This window comes from Meleagris gallopavo, chromosome 4, assembly GCF_905368555.1.
Source record: "Meleagris gallopavo chromosome 4, MGAL_WU_HG_1.1, whole genome shotgun sequence".
NCBI classification, from domain to species: domain Eukaryota; kingdom Metazoa; phylum Chordata; class Aves; order Galliformes; family Phasianidae; genus Meleagris; species Meleagris gallopavo.
Genome location: NC_139407.1, coordinates 63,761,729 through 63,783,100, shown reverse-complemented (window position 1 = coordinate 63,783,100; position 21,372 = coordinate 63,761,729). Strand labels below are relative to the sequence as shown.

Here is a 21,372-nt window from a genome sequence, read left to right as displayed (position 1 = left end):
GGGATGAAAAAAGGCTGACCCTAGCACAGGAGGCAAAACAGGCAGATCATCTTCTGTCTCAGCTCATCCCAACGTAGCGCTTCACATCTTGAGCACCACAGAGCAACAGTATGGGAGACACCAGCATTGTGCTGAGTGGTTCATCTTCCTTGGTTTTCAGCCATGACTCAGCAGTTGGCAGCATGAGGTACCCCTGCTCTCCCACCTCAAGGACATCATATATATGTTCATTTTAAATATAGGGAGGTGATCCACTCCTCTAGCACTGATGCTTAGCCAATTAGATTGGTCTGTGTGTCCTCAGCATTTAAGCAGATCACTGACAAAAATAGAAAATCAGAAGGACTTGGGAGCTATTTTGGTCTAGGCTTTGACTGTAAAAGGTATGGCTGATAACTGAGACCACTGGCTCCATTACAAATAAACGCTCCATTTAGAGTAGACAGATGAACTGAATCGAATAGATGAGCTTCTGTTTTTACATCTTGGTAAGTGTTTTGCTATGAGAAATACTCTTCACTTGGTCTACGTTACCTTATCCCGGAGTCCTCTACAAAGAAAGCAATTATCCCTTACTGTCCCCAAATATCTTCTCTCTTTCACAGATATCCAACTACCACTGTAGACAAATGTTTTCAGATATTGTCTTTTGATTCAGAGCACCACTATCCACATATGAAACTGCAGCTCATATCTTGCAGCAATTTGAGAGGACTTCAGTTTCCAGTAGATAAGATTGCTGCACTAAACCACATCTTGGAATGCAATATCCAGCCTCTGATCTCCGTGTGACCCAATATTTTCCTCCCACTATAGCATGTGAGAAATGTTAATGGTCTTTTTTTCCCAGCCAACACCTGTGAGAGGGAGGGAAGTATCATTATCTCAGTTCTACAGAGGATCACCATTAGCAGAAACAAGCTAAGGTCAAGGTTATCTGAAATGTCTACAACCCAGCCAGAAATAGTTCTTCTGGGTCCTTCTGAGGCTTTGACCACACACTGAAAAAGGTAAGAAAGCTGGTCAAAATTGCTCTTGGAAGCCAAACTTCCTGATAGTAGAAAAGCACATAATTCAGTAAAAAGCATCACAAATGCCAGTAGATGAAAGCTGAAACAAAGCACTGAAATAGACTGTATTTTTCATAACTGTCAGGATAACTAATCTTACCATCATCTCCCAAAGATAGGGTGGAATCTTCATCACTGTCAGTACTTCAGTCAAGAGTGGATGCCTTTTTCAAGCTCACTTGGAAGATAAGAGCTAGATGTGAAATGATATCTTATGGTCTGAATTATGTAGGTTAGAGTGAAAGATCATCATAATCCTTTCTAGCTTTAAAGTCTATGACAGATTAGTGTCTTTTATATGGATAGTTCTTGCTCTCAGCAGATGCTGAATTATTTCAGCATTTAAGTGTTTTGCTGCTGGCTCTGATAGGATTCATTATTACTACCATGCTGCCTTCCAGCTCTTTACCTTCAAAAGAATGCTCTGCTGGTAAGGGCTGACACGAGCTTTGTTTTCCAATCACCATTTTATTCTACCAAGCACTGAATCCAAAAAAATGGACTAACAACTCGAGACAGTGGCAGAATATCAGTTTACAACCTCTTTCTTAAGACTGGCATATCAACTGAATGCATGGAGGAAATGCTTGAAAAGCGCTTCCTGTGCTGTTTTGCTCACTTTGCTCCATGATGCCAAGGATACTCAAGAATACATGTCTTGGAAATTTTCAAACTATATCTGGAGCGCCAAGATATAGTAGATGATACCTCCTAACACATCACCTTGGACTTCCCTTGAGGAGAAACTGGAGTCCAGCCTGACTGTAAAATTATGGAATAATTCAGGCTGGAAAGGGTTTCTGTAAACCCCTACTCTAAGCTCTGCTCAGAATAGAGGACTCAACTTCAGAGCAGTTTGCTCCAGTTGTCAATATTGTCAAGGATGGAGAGTCTCCAAAAATCAAACTACTTGAAGAAGAGCGATAAATAATGGAATCAAATTCTTGTTGGCAGTGGTGAAAAGTCAAGAGAGGAACAGTAATAAAGGGTAGAAAAAGAGGTTGCCAGATTGCACTTAGGAAGCTCAGATTGGCCATCAGGACACACTTTTTTTTTTCTGGAGGTGTATGGTGCAGCTCTGCGACCCGTATCTGGAGGGGAGGTAAAAACTCCACCCTTGGGTGTTTTCAAGACTCAGCCAGACAACAGTAGAGTTGGTCTGGCCTGCTGTTGCAACAGTAGTGCTTTCAGTGTGGGATTGTATCCGTGTGAAGTAGATAGTTCAATCGATCAATTGGTCAGTGGAAGTCAACATAGCTTTTATAAAGACAAGCCATACCTCACAAATCCATCAGATATTTCTAGATTGTCAGACATGAGCGCCAGAGCTGTTTTATTGATTCACTGCACCCAGTTTTTGAAAAACACAGACAGCTGAATTCTCTCTCCCAGTAAAGGTTCTTAAAGAAATTATTGTCATGATGTATCATAAACTCATTAGAATGAAATACAGGAAGTTATAAATTGGTATAAATAATTATATATATGCACACATACATATAATAATGCAGGTACATACACATGCATATGTTTCTATGTGTACAATTTTTGTGTGTACATATATAACACATATAATAAGCTTCTGGGAGAAGAAAGCTCCTGAGAATTTATACTGAATTTCTTCTGTTTACTACCATCACAGTGATCTGGAAAAGGGATGAGCAATGAAATGATCAAGTGACCAGCTGCTGTAAGTTATCCTGGATTTTCAGATCTGAGTCTGAATATGAGTAACTGTGACATTATGCTGAGTGACCAGGCAATGAAACGACTGGTAAAATGAAGGGTCAATAAGCACGAATTAATCTATCTGGGAGAAACCACAGTAGCCATGCGTAGAAAGGAAAAGAACTAGAGCCATTGTGAGGAATCGTCTGAAAATTCTAGCTCAATCACTTTGAAAAAGAGAATGATAGGAATAACCAGTGCAGGGCAAAGAAAATAAAAAGGAAATTGAAAATTTTAGACAGCCCTAGTCAATTTTCTCAATAAGAAGATAGCAAAAGGTTTAAAATGGCACCCAACTGCCAAGTAGTTGAATCAACAATTCATCTTAAAAAAAAAGCTAAGGGATGGATGGGTCCCTGGTTGCAGTGGCATCAGAAATACACTCTTCTATCTGTAGATTTCATTTCCTCTAGTTCTGGCTTAGGTTCTTTGCCAAAAGCATGACTGTTCACAACTCATACCAATGTGCCCAGATGTCACCCGTAACAAGCACAGAGGACAGGGCAATTAGCAGCCTAAGTTCATTTAGGTATTTCATTCTGAAATGCCAAATTACATAGAAGTGACAAGATCTACCAGAAACCCCACCATTTTGGACTGTAAATGTAGACTGAGAGGAGGAAAAAAGCCAGAGACCTCTGACTCACAGGTATTCAAGTGTGATAAGAATAAACAAGAAATGGTTCAAAATGAGCTGCACCATTCACACCCACTGAACCTGTAATGGGACAGTAACAATCATGTATTCTTTGAGTAGCATCAGGAACAGCAGGGATTCTAGTTTAATGCTGTTACTACTTGCTTATAAATAGTAACAGTGGGTGGAAACTCATTTCCAGTTTTGTATGGGAACAAATGATTCTAGAAGCCTCTAGTTTCTCCTAAAATATCAGCATCAGGGGGACGTGACAGATTCAATAGCTTGTAAAACAAAGTCTGGGTATTGAGAACAGCAGACAGCAAACCGTATTGCATGTGCTGTGTTGGATGTGGTGCACAAAATCTATCTCACCTGTTACTGTCCTCAGGAAATGAGTCCACTGAGGTAATAGCAGTCCACTTCTCTGACCTAGAAGAGATTTCTCCAGGTCTTGACCATACGTGGCTGTAAAGAATAACTGAATCATTTAGGTTGGAGAAGACCACTAAGGTAATCTAGTCCAACCATCAATCCATCCCCACCATGCCCACTAACCACGTCCCTCAGTGCCACATTTACATGTTTCTTGCAAATCTCCTGGGCACCTGCCAGAGGCTTCAATGTACAAATGCATTTTCAGCAGAATGAAGACAGTACTTTCTAGAGAGACTTTCACACAAGCTACTAAATGCATTGTAGGAGTTATGATGTAGGACATCGAAAACTAGGGTGTCAAAATGGCCTATTTAGTAGTTCCTACACATACTCAAGCCCAGCTTTCCAGACACTGTATATAGACCATAGATCTTGACCACAGAGATCTTTGATGAGCATCATCTAAATGGATTTGGGCTTCTACTCCTGACATAATCAGTGTTTATGTTACAAATTGGTGCTTCTTAGCAGTAGTAGGTTGATTTCATCATCTGACAGAGTTCTAGAACAATGGTATTCACAATGATGAATCCTGCAAAACAAATCAAGCTCTGAAATAATACTAAAAACTCTCAGCTTTTCAAGTTTTCAATTTTTGACTTTCAGTTCTACCTGACGGATTTCAAAAACCAAAACTCAATCACACAAAGAGAGAGTGACAGGAAAGTTGGCCAGCCCCCAAGCCCATCCTGACAGGGGAAACTGGCACAGCTGTTTCTGAAAACACCTACACAGTTCACCCATGCACAGAGCAGTTTTACAAGTCAGTCATTAACCACTTCATATCCACTGAGGAGCACACAGGCTATAATAACTTTGTGATGAGCCTGTTGAGCTGAGCTGAGTGCCTTGTAGGCATGTAACAAATCTAAATCCTCACACACCTCTGTTGGGGTCAGGGGGAGGTGTGGAAGGATGGAGACTTCCATGCTGTTTTTGTTGCTATTTTAGCTGCCAAGGAGGAATCAGGAAACTCTGCTGGTGCATCCCCATGTCAAAGATAAGTTACAAAAAGTCAGCTGAGGCATTAAAGTACCTGAAAATAGCCACTAGAAGCTGCATTGCACAGTACTGCTCACTAGCAGCAGCTCACCCATGATATGAGAAATAGAAGTTCCTCCGCCATCTGGAAAGGATTTAACTCCCCATGTTGCAGGAAGGTGACTTAACCAGGGGGACACTGTTGTTATTGGGTCCAGGCTTGTCTTGCTGAGGTTGACCCAACAGGCAGTCACAAAAGGCAGACTCATGGAGCTAGAAAGAAGTGGAGAAAAATGAGTCTTAGTAATCTGGGAATACAACAGAGACCTGGCTCCTACTTCTTGGTCCAGCTGGGTGTCCTTATCACTAGGCCATGCCTCCCTTACACAGGATGAAGTGCATCACACCAGCTCAGCCATCCCTATTTTCAATGGAAAATTTGCAAAGCGTAAGGAATGGACTACGCAGAAGAGAACTAACTCTTCTCTTTAATTTTGAAGAGATCTGCTTTGAGAGAGCAGCTTCCTGCCATGGAGACCAATCACCCTCCACAGCAGGACAAGCCTCAATAATGGGACTCAAGAAGGGACTATTTCCCAATCATCTTCAGGCACTTGGGGAAGATACCAGCAGGCACAGGGGGCTGCAGCAAAAAAAAAAAAAACAAAACACCAAAAACACCAAAACCAACCAACCAACCAAACAAAAAAATAGAGAGAACAATCAGAAAGCAAAAGTTTTCTCTCCCCTTGATTGCAGCGACATTACAGAAGGAGACCAAACAATGAGCTGTCACAGGGCTGAGATAACACCCTGCACACTGTCTGATGCCCTAGTAAGGAAGGCTCCCTCCCTCTTGTGAGCTGTAAAGTCTGAGGAAGAGAACACGACCCAGGCGAAGAGCCCAAGGTCCTTGTCACTTACTAGCATTTCTAGGACCTCCCCTCCAGCATGCAGACTTCCTCAAGCACAGCGGCTGCAGGCCAGGAGCAGGCCCAATAGGTGGCATTTCCACAGCTGCAGGCAGGATGAAGCCATGACTGTTCCATTAAGGACTGCCACCCTCTTGAAGGACAGTTTTACTTCCATCTGGCAGCTGTCCGTGCAACAAATCAAACAAGGCATTGTTAATCTTAAGACAAAAGAGGAGGGGAAGAACAAAAGACAAAGCAGAACTGATTGCTGTCTTGTCATCCTCCCCACAGCGCTCTTTCCTGTTTATGAGAAGCTTGCTGAGGGCTACAAATGACTCTCAGGTCCAACCTCTGTTCCAGACAGCCTTGAGCACCAGGAGGAGGAAATGAGTCTGGGTTTGGTGACACCAGGCCTGACTTTGCTTGCACATCCTGCCTCTCACTTAGCAGACAGCAGACCCTCTCTGGAGGCATGCAGAGCATTGGTTTTTGTCTGAAGACAAACACACCCTGAAACCACCTCAGAGGATGCAGGGCATGCACCAGCCTGGTCAAGGATGTTGTGGTATCAGCAGCACGTCTAGAAGCACGGTACTGCTGTTCTGCAGCACAGTGGCCTAGCACGGTGTGGTGACAAGCTGACAGCCAGGCAGTAACCATGTGAGGGGTTTCTTGCATAAGTGGTTCAAAGAGAGCGAGACGCTGACACCTCTCAGCTGCTGAGCCGCTCGCCATGTTCACATGTGAACACTTTTGGCCTGCAAACATCAAACATGCTGCTGAAGAGTCATAGGAAGACTCTCCCCTTTCCACTTGCTGAGGTGCTGGTAGAGCCCTTGTTCCTGCAATATAAGCAAGTGTGTAGGGTGCTGGGTTTGGATCTCTAGAAGTAGGATCAGCTTTAGACACAATCCTAGAACAGCTTAGGTTGGAAGGGACCTTCAAGCCCATTCAGTCCCAACACCCCTTCCGTGGTCTGGATGCCCCCACCAGCTCAGGCTGCCCAAAGCCCCATCCGACCTGGCCTTGTGCATCTCCAGGGATGGAGCACCTTCAGTTCTCTAAGCAGCCTGTGACAGGGCCTCATCACCCTCTGAGTAAAGAATTTCTTCCTAACTTCTGACCTAAATTTCCCCTCTTTTAGTTTAAAGCCATCCCCCCTTCTTCTGTCACTATCAGACTATCAGTAAAAAGTCAGTTTCCTTCCCGCTTTTAAAGCTCCCCTCAAGAACTGGAAGGCCACAGTGATGTCTCCCTGGAACCTTTTGTTCTCCAGGCTAAATAAGACCAACTTCCTCAATCTATCTTCATAAGAGAAGTACTCCAGCCCTTTGATCATCTCTGTGGCCCTCCTCTGGATCCAAATAACCTGCAGAGCAAGATGCAGATTTAGCAGAGCTTCTGAAAGAACTCTGCTCCATGAGCAGCTCCTTTATTTACTCATCTGGGAAAAGGAGGACGATTTTCTGCTGCTACAGTGAGTAGCCTCACTTCCTGCTTGTCCTCCTACTTGTAAGCGTCTTTTAAGTTCTAGAAGACTGCAGTGAGGTCTCCCCAGAGCCTTCTCTTCTCTGGACTGAACAAGCCCAGCTCCCTCATCCTTTCTTCATAGGAGAGGCAGTTCAGCTCTCTGATCATCTTTGTGGCACTCCTCTGGATCTACTCCAAGAGCTCTGATTGCAGAGTGCAGCTCAGAGAGGATCAGCACATGAGCTCTGTTCTTTAGGAGCTCTGGTACAGATTCTGAGTCTGGCAAGAGGGAGAGACTACATGTTGACCAAAACATTCAGCCATGGTGTGTCTCCATTTTCTCCTACAAGCCTTCAGGCCCGGCACAATGCAGTCCTTTAGGCAGCACTGTCCCTACAGTTCAGTACAGAGCCTCTGAGCCCACCTGGCCACTAGGATCCCCATCTGGCTCTAAAGGATGCTCCCCAACCCAGCACCCTTCTGTTCAAAATGTCCAGCTAAAATGTGCTCATTGCCATGCCCTGGAAATGATCTTCCAAGGTGTAAATGTGAACATACAAGCCTTCCTCATGAAACAATATGGAGAATATTTGTGAGCATCAATGTTGCTCATTTGACCAACAAGACAACATTTTCCTCCCAGTTGCCCTACAAATGCAGGCTGTGGTCTGAAACCCCTAGTGTGGGCACCTGATCTATGCCTGGTGCCATTTCAGCTGTAGCTGTGACCCACGCAGGCTGTAGTCCTCCAGTACCCTGCTATCTCTGCTGATGGACTGACATTTCTCCAAGGTTTGCAGTAAACCACCATCCTATTTGCAGCAAATAGGGCGCATGTGACCACAAAGACAGTAAGGCAGCAGAGGGCTGGAGGATTTTGCAAGTCAGTGGTGATTTGTAAAGAGATGGCTCCACATTTGCATGTAAGCGAGACACAAATAGCCTTGTTGGCCATATGCAGGATGTTTTACAAGCTAAGATAAGGAACTGGAGGAGAAGGAATCGGGGCCTGCATATTCAAAGGATCTTGCTAAGGCTAGGACCACATGCTAGCTTGCACACCTGGTACAGGGTTGTCCCTCAGAAAGTGACAGTCACAGTTCCATCTCATGAAAGACGACTTTTCCCTTTGCTACTTTTCAGGCTGTTTAAATTAATCTCTTCTCAGCCAGGGGAGTCCAGGGGCTGTCGCTATGTAGGTTTCTCAGGATCATCCATGCTTGGGTCCTGCTCTGGCGACTGCAGCAGCCTCCATCCAGATCAGCCACATGTGGAGTGCTCTTCATCCCAGTGTTAAGCTATCAGCCACAGAACGGCTGTTGTTCTCCATAGCAAAGCCCATACACATCCTCTCCTAAAGGCAATCTGTACCAAAGGACATGCTTGAGCCAGGGTGACACGTCCCACACGGTCAGTGGCCTACACCCCTGTCAGTGCACTGCAGGTGGCCACAACAACTGCAGGCTGTCTTGAAATTGGAGCCCTTTTGACTTGTTAGATAACATACATGGTCCATTAGTTTGGCAGGCCGACAGGCCCTGTTGCCAAAAAGCCCATCTTTACTCAAAAGCGACACTGTTAATGGTAACTCAAGAGGATGCAACAGAAGAAAATAAACAACAGTTGAGGCAGTTGGTGTAATTGGCCAGCAGACAAAAATAAATTTGTGCCAGCTTGTGAATACGGCTGCTGAGCATGATTCAGTGCATAAATCATGTGGCATGGAGCACAGGGCAGGCAGGAATAAAATTAAGTAAAAGACAAAGGCCAGGCTGCCTCTTGGAGAATATCGCAGTCCCAGACGCCTGGCTTTTCCCTTTTAGGCCTGTTTCACTCACATGTGTCTCCTGATGTCACCAATTGCATGGGTTTCCCAGCCAGCCATAATATATTTCTGCTCCTGGGTCACAAACACCAACCCCCCCCAAAACCCAAGAAGAATAAAAATAAATAAATAAAGAAAATGTCCGCTGAAAATCCCAACCATTTCAAGTGCTCTTTGAGTGCCATACATGAATAACAAAGAGGTGCCTGCCATTTATTCCTTTGCGGATCACTTTTAAGATCAGCTTTTGTTCTGTGCTTTTTAGAGCAGCTCAAGTCCAATGGGCAAAAATTCCATTCCCAGGAGCTCACAAGAAAGAACCCAGAGCCCTGGGCTGCACATTTCACCTTTACTTTTTCATTCTATGCTATAAATGTTCAGTGTGGTCTTAACACGCTGAGCCAGCGTCTCCCTTTGTGCAGTCAGCCCAACAGCTTGGAAATTGGGATTCTGCAAGGAGAAAAGTAGGATGGAGGCTATAGTTGATGTGAAAAAGGCAGACCTCAGCCAGGCCAGATGGGACCCTACTGAATATGAACATAACCTGTGCTTTGTAGATGCTGCCTCTGGACCTTACAGGCATCAGAGGAGAAAATCTCCTTTTCCCATTCTGACCTGGATATATGCAGAAAACGATTCAGACACCTACTCATCTCCTAGTTTAGCTGCAAACTGCATGCTCTCATCTCTGCTAAGCACCAACGTACCTCTTCAGGACAGCTGCAATTCTTACTCACACAAAGGTGGTTTCAAAGGCAGAAGAACCCCCACACTCCAGTTCTCTCCCACCTTCACAAGGACGTTCTGACTCGATGCCAGCTCATGCCTGTCCTTCACAGAGAGCTGGGGGTCTCCTTCCTACAGAAAGAGCACAGAAACATCAACAAGCTGTCAGCAAGATCCAGGTTTCATGCCTTTTTTTTCTCTTGAATGGGTGGGCTGTTTGTTTCCCTCACAAATCCTGATTTGTATCACTCTATGTTTTTCAAAAAGCAGACAGCTAAGTCACAATGCAAAGCAGCGAGGTCACTATAAACTCTGCAGAAGATCTTATCACTGCAGTCTTAAAATTCCCTCCATCTTTGCTTTGACTGCCTTGTTTTCCTGAGCCATATGGAATGATGCTCTCACTGCTTCTCAGCAAAATATAGATGTGAGAATTCTCAAAGGCTGTGTCTCAGATAACAAAGACACCAGAGCTTCCTCAAAGAGTTGGGATTTTTCCTTCCTTTCAATGACAGAAGAAATATTTGGGCCAGATTTTCAAGGATTAGTTCAAATCTCATTTAGGCACAGCAAATAAATGGCCCATTTTCCCCCCAGAACTTAGAAGCAGAGTGCTGAGCTCTTTGAAAAAATCAGGTCATGACAGTCACAAGGGCAGATGCTGAAGGCAGAGCTCTCCTACCAAACCTTGCTCCAAACAGCTTCCCCTGCCTACAGCATTACTCCTTTGTGAAGAGTCCAACAGAGCTTGGGCAACATCACACTGTCAGCATCAGACAGCTGGAGGGCCCTCTGACGATGGTGTTGTTGGGTATAGCTGGTGTACTTAAGCAAACACATTTCTAAGCTGTGAAAGGATGCACAGATTCACTGAAACTGAGGCCAAGAAGATCCACAGTAGTCATCTACCATGATATCTCATGGCCAATACAGACATCATTTCCTTGTTTGAATATGACAAACACATCCATAGCATGAACATATCTCCTAGGCATAAGGCAATTCAGTGTAAGGTTAATTAACTATCCATGGATTGTGTGTCTTTCCTATTCAAAACCATGCTGTTCATTTGAGAAAGCTGATTATGACCACATGTGGTCGTATGCAGACATGTGGCCGCACTGGCTGTTGCGTTATGTCTGGCAGTGAGGAAACTCCAATGGATATCTCTGTACCTGCAAAGTCATTCATCCCAAGACCTCCAACTGCCTTGTCAATATTAATTAATGACTCACATGCCAGAGACATGGATAAATATCAACTACCCTATTTTATGGACAGGTCAACTGTTGCATAATGAAAGTTGATTTCATACAGAAACTAAAACCAAAAGGTCATTTTCTGCTTTAAGTGCTATATCCCATTCCCTGTGTTGCATAATGCTACTTCATGTTATGCAACGATTTTTTCCCAGTATTTAGTGTATTGCTATCTTAAATTCTGCTGGCTTCTCTGATTGTTTGTTCTGCAGCCATAGATAAGTATTCCGCTTCTTTATCAGAGATCTCCCTTACATGCAGGCTCATGTTTTGAGGCTCCCAAAAGCTCCCATCCCTACAAAACAGCATTAATATGTAGGTACTAGTGGGCATCAAGCATCGAGACTGCATCACTCAAACAAGCTGTGAACCAGACACTCAGACTGCTAGTGATTGAACAGACACATCTGAAGTCCTGCATCAAGCACAGGTGAATGGCATAACTGTTCAGGTAACAGCTGGCAAACCTAAGCCATCACTTGAGGTCCATTTTCAGCATTTGACACACAACATCCTCCTCTGTTTGGAGAAGCATCATTGATTTTTAACTTGTCAGATTGTCCTGAAGCAGGGGGTGTGTTAAATCACACCTCATACAACGTGAGAGAAAAGGTGTGATCTCAGGACAGACTGTTACTGGAGTGTGACACAATGGTTGTGGCACATATCTCAGCTGTGGCTGTGGCACATATCTCAGGGAAAATTTCTGCTCTTAATTTTGGGACTTTCTGCTGCTGCCGCATGTAGTTTCAGATTTCTTATCTCCATGTTCATCTTCTGTTTGCTTTTCTCTTTTTGGCCAAACTTGTGGTAGAGCTGTGCTCGGGATGACAACACTGACTTAAAAAGGCAGGGGAGATAAGCAGCAGGAGATCTATTTCTCTGATGGATAAAAATTAAATACCAAGATATTAACATCAAGCATAAGTTGCAAATTTTTTTTAGCGAGTTCTTTCCCTTCCTTTTCTTCTCTTTTTTTTTTGAAACAGAGCTATTCTTGACACAGCTACAATGTAGTAGTGGTGCTACAGGCTGTCCCTTGGCTCTCCTCACTCTGCTCCAGTGTCCCAAGAAGGAATGTCCTGGGGAAAGGAAGCAGCTTTGACAAGACAGAGGCAAAACATACGACCCAGGAAGATCACCACAACAGTAGCCAGAAGCAAGTTTTGGCATCAGTACAGGGAGACAATGGTTGGCCACCATTCAACCATCCACCTGCTTCCTTGTCTTGTTCCTCTTGGATATAGGACAGCCTTCACATTGCCTATGCATCCACAATGCACAGTCATGAGCTGGCCTTTCAAATAGCAAGACAAGATACCAAGCAATCTTTAAAAACTTATCATCTTAGTATTTGTTGTGAAAGTACCACGTTCATGATAGCAATACCTGCATTTTGACCCCTGTCTATCAGTCCCACAGCCACGCTGCTGCTTGTTGCCCAAACAACATCTTTAGGGCAGCTTACCTTTAGCTTCAAACTGGTTCCCTTTCCTGTGTCTGTCTCGAATCTCCTTTCTAACCCAGTGATGCTTGAGGACTTGACCTAGGAAAAACCACAGTTCAGTTTCACAGAATCACAGAATCTCAGGGGTTAGAAGGGACCTCAAGAGATCATCAAGTCCAACCCCCCTTCTAAAGCAGGTTCTCCACAGTAGGTTGCACAGGTAGGCTTCCAGCCAGGTCTTGAATGTTTCCATAGATGGAGACTCCACAACCTGTCTGGGCAACCTGTTCCAGTCACTCTTACCATAAAGAAGTTCTACCTCCCTTTAGATATTTATAAACGTTTATCAGATCAGATCCCCTCTTGGTCTTCTTTTCCCCAGGCTGAACAGACCCAGGTTACTCAGCCTTTGCTCACATGGGAGATGCTCCAGGAACCAGATTGGCTCAGAGAGATAAAGAGTAAACATCACTTTCCAAAGAATCAGAATATCCTGAGTTGGAAGGGATCCACAAGGATGAATTGAGTCCAAATCCTGGCTCCACACAGGACCATTCAAAATCCAAACCTTATGGCAGAGAGCACTGTCCAAACACTTTTTGAACTCCAATATGCTTGGTGCTGTGACCACTGCCCTTGGGAGCCTGTTCCAGGCCTGCCTCCAGGTCTGAAGTTAAAATACATCTTTCAGGTTCCCAAAAGGACCACCTTACTCTTAGGCAGGCTCTTTAAGTTTTTTTCTTTCTCTTTTTGTAGCACAGAAGGGGAAATGCTAGTTGCTGATTGAGAACTTTTTTTCATGGAGTGAAAACCAGCAATACAGAGGTGAAATAGAAGCTTGAGAAAGAACCATGCTCAAACGAATGCCCTATTGTGAAATAAGTTTTTCTTTCAGTGACAAATCAACATAATAATCCATCTGTAACGTTAGATGCATCTGCCTGTATTACAGCAAAGGCCATCTGCCCATCTGCATATAAGTTCAAAACACTGCTGGGACGACCACGATGGTCTCTTAACGAAAGGCATTCAGCAATTAGTACTTAAGTGAAATAATACCCATGTGTCTCTGAGCCCTCATTTGTCCTTCTAACGCAACAAGTGTCAGTAACTTCTTGTTTGTTTGTTTTGATTCCAGCAATTTCTTTAGAGAGCAGGTGGGCAGGAGTAAGCAAGTTCCGATTGCTGTGACAGCAGGAACCAACCAGAGCTGTTATTGACATATGTCTGCTGTGAGCCTGCATGGCTGCTAACTAAGGGGGTAAACTGCTCATCACTTCCAAAATACCCACCTGCTCAGGGGCCATGCTGCAGCAAAGCCATTTGCTGCGTGACTCCATCTGTCCCATAAACAGGCTGTGGATTTGCTGAGAGCTGAATCGTTTTGCCTCTGTTTATTTCTCTCTCTCTTCCTCTCTTCTCCCCCCTCTTCTAATTGGAGCTTGCTTGAAAGGTGCAGACACCCACAAAAACAATGCAGCACAGTGGGGCCGTTAAAAGGCTTCAACTGAAATCCATGGCCAGCTCTGTTGTAGGCTCGGTTAGTGACTTCAAGGTGCAGCTCTAATGGTTAGATGGAGCAGGGGACTCAATACTGACCCTGGGGTGGAAATTGAGCCCCAGAGCAAAACATAAGCTGTGTAAACTGTGTGCATTGCATAGTACCCAGACAGGAATCAACAGGAAACACGTCATCTTGGAGAAGGTCTTCTCTTGCCATCCACAGCCCAGGAGCATCCTGGCAGTCCTGTCATTGGAAAAATGGATATTTCTATCCCCTGTGTAAGAAAATGATGGCCAGGAGGCTGGATTACTCCCAGACTGGAAAGCACAGACTGCTGCATGGAGGGTCAAGGCTGGGACATACTATGGTCATCATTAATTTTCTTCATCTGGTCACTTCATTAGGAAAATACTAGATTTCTTCTTTAATGAGACCTCCCATTTTACTATCAAAAGTGAGGGGGAAAAAAAAAAAAAAAGAGAGAACTAACTGTAATTCTAGATATTTTTACCAAAACCTGTGAATAACTTCTACTAGACGGTGAAGACATCCTAGGGAGGCATATGGTATTTTCTTACTAGCCTGGACCTTCTCCACAGGAATCAGTTAAACATTTAGAAGGTATTAAAATTAGACAGCTCTTTGCAAGTCTTATTATCAGAAGCACCAGCTTTCCAGTGACAGAGAGACAAGTGGAGGATGAGTGTCCAAACACATGACAAGTTAAGAGCAGCTCACTCTGCAGTCGCTCCCCAACAGTATCTCCAGAGTGTAGATGGGAGAGGACTAAGATGTGAAAGATGCATTCAGTTAACTCAAGTGTTTAAGATGGGAAGAAGATGGGGGAATACACTGCACACCTGCAAGTGCCATCATATCCCACCAGTACTGCTGCTGCCAAATGTGGTAAATTCCTTCACAGGTTGTACACAGCTCAAATCTGGTGCAACATCTTGAAGGACAGTTCTCTTTCATTTATTTTTATCCATGATCTGCTGTTTTCTTTTGCCACTGAAGATCTATTCACCAATCTGCCCATCCAAGACCATTCCCTCCCCAACAAACATCTCACCACCACAACATACCAACCATGAACCCACGCATCTTTTCTCATTTCCTTCCATCTCTCCAAACTGCACAAATGAAGACCTGAGCTTCACAGTTAATACATGTGCTTACAGTTCAAAGTTTATAGGATTTCAACACCCCAGCCCCAGGAACAGCTTCAGGAACGGTCTTCAACTGGATGCGCTGCCAGTCATACTCCTCCCACATCTACCCCAAGGAAGGGCAGTTTTTGCCATTGGCTCCAAAGTGCCAAAGGACACCAGCAGCTGTCTGGAGAGGATAAGAAACTCAACGGATGCCCCAGCAGTGTCTGGCAGGGAGCCAGTGAGCCTGCAGCAGCTCCAGGGCACACAGGCACAGCCAAGGGATGAGCAGTGCTATCGGAAAGCTGCAGGTGCTGCTCTTACCCATCTTCCCACATCATGCTCCCTCCTGGCCCCTCGTTTTATCATGGTCATTCCTGCTGCTGCTCTACCTCTTTCTCTGCACAGTTGAGGAAGCTCTGGGAATAGGTGTGGAGAAAATAGATGCACTTACGTGAATAGTCTATGGGGCATCTTGAAAAATTTTATGGGATGTAGGAAGCTGGGGAAGTATTCTAAGCTCACCTGCTCTGGGACTGGCTTCCAGGTAGCTCTAAAAGGTATTTTACTCACTTGTGGTGAGGTATTGGAACAGGCTACTCAAAGAGGTGGTGGAGTCACCATCCCTGAAGGCATTCAAGAAAAGAGTGGACGTCACACTGAACAACATGGTCTAGAGCAGTCAGAGGCATGGGTTGATATTTAGACTAGGAGATCTATTGCTGTTTCCAACCTTAATGATTCCATGACTCTGAAAAGCCTTCAAGTTGAACACACTGCCTTGATGGCCCTGAGGGACTCACCTGGGACACTTCATCCTGCTCACAGCCCATGACCTAAGTTCAGCCCAGCCACCTGCCCCTGCCCCAGCAGTGCTGTTATACAGCTCTGCCCAGTTTTGGACAAACCCATCCTTGTTGCAGTGAAGAGATGAAGACTGGGTCAAAAGTTTCATCTGACAAAGGTAAATGCTGCCTCAACGACGTGGCTATATGCAGCAGCTCATCAAGCATCCCAGCTAATGAGCCAGCCCCAGTTACAAAGCACAGCTCACTCACTGCTTGGCTGGAGGCCCAGCTGCCCTGCTGCAGCCCCCCTGCTTGCATAAGCATCCATGGGGAGAGCAGGGCAGCTCAACAGCTGGCCAGTTACAAAATGGATTAAGAAACCTTTTGTCCCCAGGCTTGCTCCACTTGCATATTCAAGTTTTTCCCTAGCCCTAGTGCCTTCTTTGCTGGAGAGCTGTACTTCTGGCTCCAGTTATGTGATGTCAACTCTACAAGAGACTGGGTGGAAAAATTATATCAGATGTGCTAGGGAAGAACTCTTCGAGTGAGAGGAGTTAATCTGAATCTGTAAAAATGAGTTTGATGCTACGATGGCAACTGACTTTGGAAGAGGCTTAGGTCTGGATGCTGTAGTTCGTGAAAACACAGCATTAGATAAATTAGCCAAGAAAAAAAATGTGAAGAGCAGCTCCTTTCCTGTCTGAGGGGTGCCAGGGTCATCGCCACCATTTTAATAGCTCTCACTGTGCAAGGAAGGCAGGAGCCTGAAGGAATTCAAGACCTAAGTAGCTTTATGCATACACAAATAAGTCTTACATCTCCAGTCCTTTCCTGCTTATAGATCAAAATTACATTATTTTCTCAAGTTTTAGGAAACTCTTCTTGGCAAATAGGATACAAAGATTCACAGCAGTTCCCACTAGCCCTAAGGTAAACTGATAGAAATGCTCTCCTTTAGAAGGAATATCACAGAATCACAGATACGTATATGTTTCAAACAAAAACGTATGCAGAGTGGGACAGCTTGCATTTGCTCCAGTTCTGACACTGTGCCATAAAATTTCTGGTTTAAATGATGGTATGTATTGCATTTCCTTTTTCCTATTCAAATTTATCTTTATTTCCATTGATTTCTATGTTTTCCCCTCTTGTTTCTGTCCCCATTTTCTCATTCGTCCAAGACAGACTCTAATATAACATTTGGAATCAAAAAGAGCCCTGCCCCAGATGACAGTGGTCTAAGAACATTTGCCCAACTCTTCAGATGAACCAGATCTGGATAGGATTGTCCAAAATAAGAAGAGCTGGTGGATATAACTCAACAGCATATGTGCACAGGGGACAGAATGGTCTTGACAAAAGTATGGGGAAGCAGATTTTGAAATAGCCAGATTAAAAAAAAATAAATAAAAAACGGAGTAAAACCCATTTACAGAGGCATGGCCATTGCTATCTTGGCAAGTAAAAAAACCTATAAAGACATATGCAAAGCATGCATCCTATTTCCCCTCTGGTGGGCCCATGTTACCAGACAGTAAATGAAGTACAAATGCTGTTAGCTTACAGAGGGAATGACTCTGTTGTGCGTCTCCAGATCCCAACAGTGCTGATGATCAAATTTGTATGTTTTCATATTTTTTTCCAAGGGAGGAGTTGTATCACAATGTTTTTAAAAATGTATGCTAAAAGAAAATGAAAATTGTGAAGTCTGAATTAGCAAATAGCAGATGTAAAGCTGCCTGCAGAATTACAGCTCGCTCTCATGCACTATTCAAGATTATCCATTTACATAACCATGTACTCTGTCTTCCACAGGAACACGTCTTGTTTAGTGAATGGAAAGAACCACTGGGAGGATGAAGCAAGGTCATGCAGCAAAATGGGGTCGTCGTGGAGACTGCAGTCTCGAGAGCTGCAGAAAAGCAAAAATGGGCCTTGCCATAGCTGTTAGCCACGAGTCAGAGTTCTGACACTTTGGGAAATCCATTTAGACTGTGTCTCAGAAACCCCACCTGACATACAGCAGTAGCAAGTTGAATCAAGGTCAAGAGGAAAGACAAAAGAAGGCAGATAGAACAGACAAATGACGCCTCAGCCCATCGCTGTTCTGGGATTACTTTCTCCCTCCACACTACTGCAAGGAAGAGCTCAGCCACATCTGCTGTAGCGTATGGGACACAGGTGTTCAGGGCCCAACAGAATAACCCTGACTTCAAATTCCCATCATTGCTCCCATCAGATGGACTTACCCGAATCAGGGTGCTGAGTTTCTTTGTCCAAATGGAGACGTCGTGAAACATTTAATCATATAGCTTGGGCTTTGTTTAAATAGCTTAAAAAGCAAAATGCTGTTTTAAGGAGGCTTTCAACTCATCTCCACAGAGTTCACGTGGTATTCCTCCAGCTCAAATCAGTCCCAGTGCAGATCTCTAAGTTACTTTCAGTAGGATCCTCATTTCCCCTAGTAAACAGCAGCTCTTAGCATACTGGTAATTGCTATGCTGACCAGATGGTGGTGGGAGCAGCAGTTTGGATGATGTTAATTACACACAAACTGCAAAACAACTGATGGCAAAACTCACTTGGAAAACGCACCACCAGAATGGACTGCTAAGCATATGGTGGTGGCTCCTCTGAAACCGTATTTTGTGTGTGTTAAACAAGGTATAAGCTCTACCAAAGGGGCAAGGATAAGCACCTGGTTATCCTTGCAGGTCCCAGGCTGTCTGGCTCTCTGAAGCAGATCTGTTTATTATGATTAAATGAGGCACGAGCATTGGTGGTGTAAACGCCCACAGCTTCCAGAGCAGGTCCTTTGCAGGCTGAAAACATGCAACATGTGCCACCTGCCCAGTCAGTTTTGTCTCATCCAAGGACGAGGGAGAAGTGCCCCAGGCAATCTGAGCTGCAGATATAACTGTATTTAGGTACTTTAAAAAACATAATGTTTTATAATATACAAAATGCACAATGAAAACCATAGAATGTCCTGAATTGGAAGGATCATCAAGACTGAGTAAAAGTTAGGAGATCTGCCAATCTGCACCAAGGATTTCTTGTCAAATCTGTGCCTTTTCAGATGTACTACTGGGGCTACCTTTACACCAACAGCTGATCAGTATCTTTAGATTCATTGCAGGTGGTGGCAGCACTCTGCCAGAATGGACACAGTCAGGTCCAGATATAGGCAGTGGTTTCATAAAGATCATTTAGGCCAAGCTGACAAGATAGGGGTAGATTTTCTGGCAAGGGGCAGCTCTGAATAGGATCTATGTATTATAGTTTGACCATGCACTGGAAGCTCCCATCTCTGCTCCAGAGTACTTTCCTCACCACATTACTCTCAGCTCCTCTTCCTCCTGTAGTTATTTACCTTCAGCTTTTAGCCGTGCTTAGAAATACAAGTTGTACAGCTCCAAAGGAAGAAATGATAGCAAAAAGCTGTGGGAAGCCAGCCAGCTCAATCATCTCACTTTGAGGCAAGGAAAACATAGCCATCACTCCTGACAGATGCTCTTTACAGATCTGCATTTGTGGAAGAGCAGACATCTCTCTCCATACATCTGCTCCTTAATTCCCTACCTTCATTTTTTATACTAGGTGCCATTTAAGCCCAGTCTACCAAAAGATTTCAAACTCCATTCTTTCTGTGCTCCCTCAAGTGCATTTTCCCATGTCTCAATACATCACTCACATCATTCTCTCCTGGACTCTGCACAGTGCAGTATCTCAAGTTGTGTACTTAATCCTGTGCTTCCCAGGAGCACCTGCAGCTCATGAGCCTTGTGAAATAAATTGTTTGTGAACCTTAGCCTGAAGCTCATTTTTCTTCTACTAACAGGACCAACTCCCAGCTTCCTTATCAGCAGCACTGTTAACTACGTGGCCCAACGCTGAGCTTAACTCTGTCTAAATTTAGTGCCTTGCTGAAAAGGATCTTGTCTTCCCCCCAACCTCCTCCCTGTTGCAACCATTTCTACAAGTTGCCAACACTATTTTAAATTCTAATGCTATCTTATCGTTCACATCTGTCCAACATCCTGTTGACTGCAAATTTAACATGCATACTACTTTGTTAGCCTGGTTGCTAATAAAAATGGGAGATAAGTGACCTAGAACAACTCCCACAGTGCCATGCAGCACAACCTTCTGTTCTGACATTGGCTGCAAGACGGAAGGAAACCACTCCCAGCCCAGCACAGCCTCTACCAAATACAATTCACCCTCAGAAAGTATGTTTTCTCTTTTTGCAAACTTGCCCAAAACAGCCAGCAGAGATTTTATTTTATAATCGAGTGTAACAGAAGTGTCAAATTCATCACCTATGAATTTCTTTTAAGCGCATCTCAATATCTTGTGCATGATGCAAGGCCAAAGCCTGCCCCAGCTGAAATAATCTCACACCAGTAATTCCTTTTACTCTTGGTTCTCATGTGGGATTACATGAGGGTCTGTAGACAGAGTGCACAGATTCCTTTCAGCCAATTTCTTCATTCACTGTGTCACTGCACAGCTGTTCAACCACTCATTTTCCTGTCACCAACTAATAAGACTCAGAACTAGATAATTACTACTTCCTACTTTCATGAAGCTTGCTCTTCAGTATCTAAAACCACTCCTGTCTGTCTGTGTCTATGAAAGGGCTATTTAGAGTTTTAACAGCTAGCTGCCATGGGGCTGGAATCCTGAGTTACCATAAGCAAACATCTGTACCATAACTTGGGAAACCTCTTCCTACCCCAAATATGTGGGAAGGAATGTGACTTTGTGTTGAGTCAAAACAATGCCCTTACAGAAGGAAACTGCAGAACCCTTTGAGACTTGAGACGTAAATTTAAAATCACAGCCAGCCCATACTTCAGAGCTGGAATATTACCTGCTCTATTCTTGTCTTTTGCCTATTGCTTATTAATAGTTGTAGTTCCTTCTAAAGTGTTTTTTTCTTGACAAAGCATATCTTACCTCCTTTTATTTGTGTCCTCTGAGGTATTTTCTTCTTTCACTTCTTCCAGAAGCTTGTTTTCCTTGGGAGAGGAAGAACCAAATGGATTGCCACATTAGCTTTCTCATTCTATGCCATTACACTTCTAATCAGAGTGCTTTCAAATAGGCAAATTGGCCTTTAAGTGATCCCAGTAGTATACTGGTCTTTGCTACAATCCCGCATTAAAGTTGATTCAATTTTACTTACCTCTGTTGCTCAGTTAAAAAAAATACACAGAGAGAAACGTGGTTCTACGACTAGTAATTAAAGTCCAGGAGGCAGCTTTGTTGTCCCATTATCCATGATGACTGATTGCCTGCTACAGAGCAATTCCTATTTATTATCCACTAGTCAAGGAAAAATGACTAGAATCCACATGATATTTCTTGGAACTTATTTTTCAGTGCAAAAACAGTGACTTTCAGTCGCAGAAAATTATTTCCAATAGCT

General features: G+C 43.9%; 1 long non-coding RNA gene across 1 annotated transcript in view; it reads right to left on the bottom strand.

Moving 5' to 3' along the window:
• Window positions 1-21,173, bottom strand: part of LOC104910907 (uncharacterized) — an 85,501-nt gene extending 64,328 nt beyond the window's left edge. The window contains exons 1-6 of the long non-coding RNA XR_014883244.1: window positions 20,901-21,173; window positions 12,517-12,594; window positions 9,771-9,921; window positions 8,301-8,603; window positions 5,779-5,950; window positions 4,967-5,127 (exon numbers count right to left, since the gene is read on the bottom strand). This is a non-coding gene — a long non-coding RNA (uncharacterized LOC104910907). The remainder of the gene's footprint in view (window positions 1-4,966; window positions 5,128-5,778; window positions 5,951-8,300; window positions 8,604-9,770; window positions 9,922-12,516; window positions 12,595-20,900) is intronic.
• Window positions 21,174-21,372: the final 199 nt, after the last annotated feature.